Source organism: Arachis ipaensis, chromosome B7, assembly GCF_059453495.1.
Source record: "Arachis ipaensis isolate K30076 ecotype BB chromosome B7, ASM5945349v1, whole genome shotgun sequence".
Taxonomy (NCBI): domain Eukaryota; kingdom Viridiplantae; phylum Streptophyta; class Magnoliopsida; order Fabales; family Fabaceae; genus Arachis; species Arachis ipaensis.
In genome coordinates, this window is record NC_142442.1 from 95344062 (window position 1) to 95353424 (window position 9363).

General features: G+C 41.6%; 1 non-coding gene across 1 annotated transcript; it reads left to right on the forward strand.

Annotated features, from left to right (window-relative positions):
- Positions 1–8791: 8791 nt before the first annotated feature.
- On the forward strand, positions 8792–8898 carry LOC148553420 (small nucleolar RNA R71). Its single transcript, XR_015893834.1, has one exon. It is a non-coding gene; the product is annotated as a small nucleolar RNA R71 (small nucleolar RNA).
- The last annotated feature ends 465 nt before the right edge of the window (positions 8899–9363 follow it).

Consider the following 9363-nt stretch of genomic DNA (forward strand, 5'->3'; position numbering starts at 1 on the left):
TTTAAGAGATGTGCAGACGACATAATCCGTAGGTGTGTGCCTAAGGAAGAAGCACAAAGGATCTTATGGCATTGCCATGGGTCACAATATGGAGGTCATTTCGGAGGTGAGCGAACAGCCACCAAGGTCCTCCAATGTGGTTTCTACTGGCCTACACTTTACAGAGATTACAGAGAGTTTGTACGTAACTGTGACAGTTGCCAGAGAGCTGGTAATTTGCCTCACAATTATGCCATGCCTCAACAAGGAATCTTGGAGATTGAGTTATTTGACGTATGGGGTATTGATTTCATGGGGCCTTTCACACCATCATACTCAAACACTTATATTCTGGTGGCGGTTGACTATGTATCAAAGTGGGTAAAGGCCATTGCAACACCTACCAATGATACTAAAACAGTACTGAAGTTCCTCCAGAAACATATATTCAGCAGGTTTGGTGTCCCTAGGGTACTAATCAGTGATGGGGGCACTCACTTCTGCAACAAACAGCTTTACTCTGCCATGGTCCGGTATGGGAATCGCCATAAGGTGGCAACTCCATATCATCCATAGACAAATGGGCAAGCTGAAGTCTCTAACAGAGAACTAAAAAGAATCCTAGAACGGACTGTAAGTACCCGTAGAAAGGATTGGGCACGAAGCTTGGATGATGCTTTGTGGGCTTACAGAACAGCATTCAAGACTCCCATAGGGACCTCTCCTTACCAACTTGTGTATGGTAAGGCTTGTTACCTGCCCCTGGAACTGGAACATAAGGCCTACTGGGCAACCAAATTCCTTAACTTTGATGCCAAATTAGCTGGAGAGAAAAGATTGCTCCAGCTGAATGAGCTAGAGGAATTCAGATTCACTGCTTTCGAAAATGCCAAGCTTTACAAAGAGAAATAAAAAAGGTGGCATGACAGAAAGCTGTCATCTAGAATCTTTGAACCAGGACAAAAGGTTCTGTTGTTTAACTCTAGGCTCAGGCTATTTCCCGGGAAACTGAAGTCCCGGTGGAGAGGACCATATGTGATTACAAGTGTATCACCATATGGTTATGTGGAGCTTCAAGATATTGATTCTGATAAGAAGTTCATTGTTAATGGACAGAGAATCAAGCACTATCTTGAAGGCAATGTTGAGCAAGAGTGCTCAAGGCTGAGGCTAGATTAAAAACTCAGCAAGGTCCAGCTAAAGACAATAAAGAAGCGCTTGCTGGGAGGCAACCCAGCCATGGGGCATCACTTCCTCTAAGCATTTTGCCCTATTCTTGATTTTATTTGTTTATATAAAGTTCATTGATACTAAGGTAAAGAGTCAATTGTATAAGTTTACAGGGTTACAGAAGGATTCTGCACACAAAACAGAGAAAAAGAGCTCATTGGCAAGAAAATGCAAGTAAAAGTCTGTTTTGGGCGTTCAACGCCCAAAAGAAGCATCCACTGGGCGTTGAACGCCAGTAAGGATAGCCATCTAGGCGTTAAACGCCAGAAAGAAGCATCTTCTGAGCGTTGAACGCCAGAAAGAAGCTCCTTCTGGGCGTTTAACGCCAGATTTACAGCGTCCTGGGCGTTCAGAAAAACGCCCAGTGACAAAGGAGTTCCTGGCGTTCAACGCCAGAAAGAAGCAACAGCTGGGCGTTGAACGCCCAGGGGAAGCAGCAGTTGGGCGTTGAATGCCCAAAACATGCAGCGTTTGGGCGTTCAAACGCCAGGGTGGTGGGGAGGAGGTAAATTCGTTTTTTCTTCATATTTTTCATTTTAATCTTAATTTTCATGTTTCAAATCATGATTTCTTGCATAAACATGTTACAAACCCTGATTTCTAAAATCCCTAATTTCTAAAAACCCTACTTTAAAAATATCAAATGTATCTTAATCCATAAGCACAAATCCTTTTTTTATCCAATTCAACTCTTTTTCAAAATTTTCAAAACAAATCTATCTCTTTTCATTCAAAAATCTTTTCAACTAATCAATATCTTTTTCAAATCTCCATATTATCTTTTTCAAAAATCCAAATTTATCTTTTTCAAATATCTTTCATATCTTTTCGATTTTAAATTATATCTTTTCTTATCATACTTATCTCTTTTTAAATCATATCTTCTATCTTATCTTTCTCCCTATTTTCGAAAACCCACCCCCCCTCCCTTTTAAAAACACATTCGGCCTCCTTCCTCTCATCTACCATTCAACACTAGCTCTCCTTCTATCCCTCTCCTTTCTTTTCTTTTGCTTGAGGACAAGCAATCCTCTAAGTTTGGTGTGTTTATCCGTGATCACTAAACCATATCCACTAAGATCATGGCTCCAAAAGGAAAATAACCCACTCCAAGAGGCAAGAAAGAGAGTGGGAAGGAATATGATTCAGGAATTCTACGCTAATCTGTGGCAAACAGACAGGCAGAGAATATCTAGAGCTGCCCTCTATGACTATAGGACTGTGGTCAGAGGAAAGATTGTTCACATCCACCCTGACAAAATCAGGGAGATCTTTAAGCTACCTCAGCTGAAAGATGACCCAGACTCCTTCAATAGGAGAATGATGAGAACAAACAAGGGCCTGGATAAGATTCTAGAGGATATATGCATCCCTGGAGCCAGGTGGACCACCAGCACGAGGGGTGTCCCAAATCAACTCAAGAGAGAAGATCTCAAACCAGTCGCCAGAGGATGGCTGGACTTCATTGGGCGTTCTATATTGCCCACCAGCAACCGTTCTGAAGTCAATATTAGAAGAGCAGTGATGATCCATTGCATTATTTTGGGAAAAGAAGTAGAAGTTCATCAACTGATCCCATCTGAATTCTACATACTTGCCAACAAGAACTCCAAGGATGCCAGGTTGGCTTATCCAAGCCTAATCTCTATGCTTTGCAAAGATGCTGGAGTAAAGATGGGAATAACAGAGTATATCTCAGTGGAGCAACCAATCACTAAAATCACAATGGAAAAACAATAAATGCAGGATGACCCCATCAAGAGGAGGGCGCAAGAATTCCTACCAGAACTCCCTCAATTTGAATACTAGGAGCATCTTGAGGCATCTGTCACTAAGTTGCAAGAAACCATGGACCAATTGAAGGAAGAACAGCAAAATCAAAATAGCATGCTTTGCACACTGCTCAGAGAACAAGAGGTGCAAGGGCGTGAATTAAGAGAACTAAAGCGTCAGAAACTATCTCTTGAAGGGCCAAGCACCCCACAGACTAAAGAGGCATCCGCTTCCCAAAGTCAAGGTTGTTGAGTTCTGATCTTAACCTTAACCCTGTGATAACTTTTTTTTATTATTATTTTTTGAGTTTTACCTTAGGAGTCATATAGTGGTAATTTGTATTTATATTTTGATTTTATCCCCAATTAAGCTATAATTTATTTTTCTCATCATCATTAAACATGAATAAAATAGAAGATTTTCTTTAGAATAAGGAGGCAATAATTTTCGAGTTTTTAATAAAACAAATTCTAATTGTTTACATGTGATGGCAATGCTTTCTGCCTTCTTAATGAATGCTTGAACAGTGCATATGTCTTTGGAATTTGATGTTCTTGAATGTTAAATATGTTGGCTCTTGAAAGAATGATAAACATGAGACATGTTATTGGTAATATGAAAAATCATAAAAATGATTCTTGAAGCAAGAAAAAGCAGTGAATACAAAGCTTGCAAAAAAAAAAAAAAAGAGAAAACAAGCAGAAAAAGCCAATAACCCTTAAAAACAAAAGGCAAGGGTAATAAAAAGGATCCAAGGCTTTCAGCATCAGTGGATAGGAGGGCCTAAGGGAATCAAATCCTGGTCTAAGCGGCTAAACCAAGCTGTCCCTAACCATGTGCTTGTGGCGTGAAGGTGTCAAGTGAAAACTTGTGACTGAGCGGTTAAAGTCAAGGTCCAAAGCAAAGAGAAGAGTGTGCTTAAGAACCCTGGACACCTCTAATTGGAGGCTTTAGCAAAGATGAGTCACAATCTGAAAAGGTTCACCCAGTTATGTGTCTGTGGCATTTATGTATCCGGTGGTAATACTGGAAAACAAAGTGCTTAGGGCCACGGCCAAGACTCATAAAAGTAGCTGTGTTCAAGAATCAACATACTGAACTAGGAGAATCAATAACACTATCTGAATTTTAAGTTCCTATTGATGCCAATCATTCTGAGCTTCAATAGATAAAGTGAGATGCCAAAACTGTTTGGAAGCAAAAAGCTACTAGCCCCGCCCATTTAATTAGAATCTGAGCTTCACTCAAAAACTCTGAGATATTATTGTTTCTTGACTCATTTGTATTCTATTTTATTTATCTAGTTGCTTGAGGACAACCAACAGTTTAAGTTTGGTGTTATGATGAGCGGATATTTTATACGCTTTTTGGGGTTAATTTCATATAGTTTTTAGTATGTTTTAGTTAGTTTTTAGTTTATTTTCATTATTTTCTAGGCAAAATTCATATTTCTGGACTTTACTATGAGTTTGTGTATTTTTTTGTAATTTCAAGTATTTTCTGGCTGAAATTGAGGGAGTTGAGCAAAAATCTGATTCAGGCTGAAAAAGGACTGCTGATGCTGTTGGATCCTGACCTCTCTGCACTCGGAATGGAATTTCTGGAGCTACAGGAATCCAACTGATGCGCTTCCAATTGCGTTGGAAAGTACACATCCAGAGCTTTCCAGCAATATATAATAGTCCATACTTTGCTCAAGGATAGATGACATAAACTGGCGTTCAACGCCAGTTCCATGTTGTAGTCTGGCGTCCAGCGCCAGAAACACGTTACAAGTTGGAGTTCAACGCCAGAAACAGGTTACAGCCTGGCGTTGAATGCCCAAAACAGCCCAGGCACGTGACAAGCTTTAGTCTCAGCCCCAGCACACACCAAGTGGGCCCCAGAAGTGGATTTCTGCACTATCTATCATAGTTTACTCATTTTCTGTAAACCTAGGTTACTAGTTTAGTATTTAAACAACTTTTAGAGATTTATTTTGTATCTCATGACATTTTAGATTGAAACTTTGTACTCTTTGATGGCATGAGTCTCTAAACTCCATTGTTGGGGGTGAGGAGCTCTGCAGTGTCTCGATAAATTAATGCAAGTATTTCTGTTTTTCATTCAAACATGCGTGTTCCTATCTAAGATATCCATTCGCACTTCAACATGAATGTGATGAACGTGACAATCATCATCATTCCCCCATGAACGCGTGCCTGACAACCACTTCTGTTCACCGTAGAATGAATGAATATCTCTTGGATCTCTTAATCAGAATCTTCGTGGTATAAGCTAGATTGATGGCAGCATTCAAGAGAATCCGGAAAGTCTAAACCTTGTCTGTGGTATTCCGAGTAGGATTCAAGGATTGAATGACTGTGACGAGCTTCAAACTCGCGAGTGCTGGGCGTAGTGACAGACGCAAAAGGATAGTAAATCCCATTCCGGTACGATTGAGAACCTGCAGATGATTAGCCTGCGGTGAAAGCGCACCTGGACCCTTTTCACTGAAAGGATGGATGGTAGCCATTGACAACGGTGATCCACCAACACACAGCTTGCCATAGGAGGACGTGCGTGAGTGAATCAGGAAACAGAGGAAAGCAGAATTTCAGAAGACAAAGCATCTCCAAAACTCCAACATATTCTCCATCATTGCACAATAAGTATTTATATTTATGCCCTCTCACTTTTTACAATTGAACTTGAAAAACACTATTGTTGGCATCCTAACTAAGAATAATAAGATAACCATAGCTTGCTTCAAAACAACAATCTCCGTGGGATTCGACCCTTACTCACGTAAGGTATTACTTGGACGACCCAGTGCACTTGCTGGTTAATTGTGCGAAGTTGTAAGAGAGTAATGTGAACATTGACATTACAATTTCGTGCACCAACGGCCCCAACTGCAAAATCAGATGCATCACACATCAATTCAAAAGGTAAGTTCCAATCAGGTGGGGAAATGATAGGGGTAGAGGACAGCCTCTGTTTCAAATTTTTGAATGCTAGCATGCATTTTTCATCGAAGACAAACGGTGTATCAGATACAAGGAGATTGCTTAAGGGCTTGGCTATCTTTGAAAAATCTTTAATAAACCTCCTGTAAAAGCCAGCATGCCCTAAAAAACTCCTAATTGCCTTGATATCACTGGGTGGGGGAAGTTTTTCAATAAGTTCCACCTTAGCTCTGTCAACCTCAATGCCTTGGTTAGAAACCTTATGGCCAAGGACTATTCCTTCAGTCACCATAAAGTGACATTTCTCCCAGTTCAAGACCAGATTGGTCTCTTGGCACCTTTTCAATACCAAGGCTAGGTGATTTAAGCAACTAGGAAAGGAATCTCCGAATACCAAAAAATCATCCATAAAGACTTCAATGAATTTCTCTATCATATCCGAGAAGATAGATAGCATGCAGCGTTGGAAAGTTGCAGGCGCATTACATAGCCCAAATGGCATGCGCCTGTAAGCAAACACTCCATATGGGCAAGTAAATGAGGTTTTCTCTTGGTCTCTAGGATCAACCACTATTTGGTTATATCCTGAATAACCGTCGAGAAAACAATAGTATGAGTGTCCTGCGAGTCTTTCCAACATCTGATCCATGAATGGAAGGGGGAAATGATCTTTTCGTGTAGCTTCATTTAGTTTTCTATAGTCTATGCACATCCGCCATCCTGTGACAGTCCTGGTGGGGATTAGTTCGTTCCTCTCATTGGGAACTACAGTGATTCCTCCCTTTTTCAAAACAACATGCACGTGGCTGACCCAGGGGCTGTCTGAGATCGGGTAGATTACCTCTCCCTGCCACAACTTCATAACTTCCTTCTGTACCACTTCCTTCATGATTGGGTTCAGCCTCCTTTGGGATTGAATAGATGGTTTGGCATCATCTTCCAACAGTATTTTATGCATGCATATGGCCGAACTGATCCCTTTTAGGTCTGCGAGGGTCCATCCAATGGCATCTTTATGCCTTCGCAACACTTGGAGCAGTTCATTCTCTTGATCTTGGCTGAGGGATGAGTTTATGATCACTGGGTAACTTTCATTCTCGCCTAAGTATGCATATTTGAGAGTGGGTAGTAGTGCTTTGAGTTCAAGTTTGGGTGCTTCTAACTTTTCATTCTCTTCCTTTGGTGCACATTGTATATGAATCTCTGCTGTTGCAACCTCTTCACTAGACGTTGACTCCTCCTCTGTTAACTTTTCAGGTTCTTCTTCTTCAAAGCTCTCCTGCACTGCATCTTCCAGTGAGTCCAACCTCATACATTCTCCCAATTGTTCTGGTGGGTAAATCATGGCCTTGAACACATTGAATGTCATTTTTTCATTGTGTAATCTTAAGGTGAGGTCACCTTTTTAGACATCAATGACAGCTCCAACAGTAGCTAAGAACGGTCTTCCCAGGATGATAGAGGCCTTGGCTTCCTCCTGCATGTCCAACACCACAAAGTCTGGTGGGAAGATGAAATCTCCCACCTTCACCAATAAATCTTCCACTACACCATGAGGGAACTTGAACGATCGGTCTGCCAGTTGTAGGGCCATTTTTGTTGGCTTAGCCTCCTCGATTTTCATTTTTCTCATCATAGCTACTGACATCAGATTTATGCTGGCTCCTAAGTCACATAGAGCCTTCTCCACTGTGATTTCCCCTATAATACAAGGGATCTGGAAACTCCCAGGATCCTTCAACTTGGCATAGAGCGGCATTTGCTCTATTGCTTCAGCAAAGGGTATGTTAATCTATAATTTTTTTAAGATTTCTAAAAATCTGGAGAACTGGTTGTCATCCCCATTCTTCTTCTGTTGTTGAGGATATGGGACTTTGGGAACATATGGCTTCAGCTCTCCTTCCTTTTGATGTGAGTTGGAGGTGGGGACTTGAACTTCATCTTGTTCCTCCTTCTGTCTAACCGAATCTTTCTCTTGCAGTTGCTTGGGAGTCTCCTTCAATTCCTTTCCACTTCTGAGGGTGATAGCCTGACACTCCTCCCTTTGGTTTGAGTCTGCATCGCTGCGAGGGTTGTGGCTGGAAATTTGCTTGAATAAGTATCCAACTTGTGTCTCAAGTTTCTTGATGGCAGCATCTTGATTCTGCATATTAGACTGCACTTCTTCTTGGAATGCCTTACTGTCTTGAATCTCTTTGCATATGTCCTCAAGTAGGGTCTCAATTTTGGAGAGTCTATCTTCAGATGATAATGAGTTGAGGTTGGATGGGTGAGTTGGGTTATTTTGGTTTTGGTATGGATGTGGAGAGGTGTTGTTAGGGTGGTGTTGATATGATCTCTGTGTGGAATATTGGTGAGCTGCATGGTTATTGGGGTTGTGACGTCTCTGATCTTGGCTTTGATCTTGTTGATTTCCTCACCCAAAGTTTGGGTGATTCCTCCAACCAGGGTTGTAGGTCTTGGAGTATGGATCACGGGTTTGCCTGGGTGAGTTTGCAATGTAGTTGGCTTGTTCTTGCTCATCCTCTGCCTCTGCATTCACTCCCTCTTGGGTTGCTGATGAGGTGGTGATTGCTGCTACTTGGTTCCTCTCCATCTTCTTGGTGAGGTCAGCCAACTGCTTGGTGATAAGCTTGTTTTGGGCCAGCAGTGCATCCACATTGTTTAGCTCCATCACTCCTCTAGTGTTGCCTCTTTCAAAAGCATAGAAATAGTCATTCTCTGCTACAGTCTCAATGACATCTATGGCTTCTTCAATGGTCTTCTTCTTGTTCAGAGATCCCCCTGATGAGTGGTCTACTGCCTTCTTTGATTCATAAGAAAGGGCTTCATAGAAAATGTGCAGCTGCACCCATTCGTTGAACATATCTGGTGGACACCTTCTTGTCAGGTCCTTAAACCTCTCCCATGCTTCATATAGAGTCTCACCATCTTGCTGCCTGAAGGTTTGCACCTCAGCTCTCAGCCTGTTGATCTGTTGAGGAGGATAGAATCTTGCCAAGAACATGTTCACCACCTCTTCCCAGGTTGCTAAACTCTCCTTTGGGAAGGATTCCAGCCATTTAGATGCCTTGTGCTTGAGTGAGAAAGGGAACAGAAGTAGTCTATAGGTGTCAGGATGAACACCATTAGACTTCACAGTATCGCATATCCTCAGGAAGGTGGTTAGATGTTGATTGGGGTCTTCTTGGACACCTCCTCCGAATGAACAATTGTTCTGAACAAGGGTGATGAGCTGTGGCTTTAGTTCAAAGTTATTGGCATGTATGGTTAGCTTTCGGATGCTACTTCTGTAATTTCCTTGGTTTGGATTGATGTACGAACCCAGAACTCTTCTCTCTTGCCCAGCATGATTTGCTAGACCTTCTCTGCCATGGTTATGAGCGTCTTCTTCATGATGGTTCTCCATATTCTCGTCCATATCTGGTTTAAA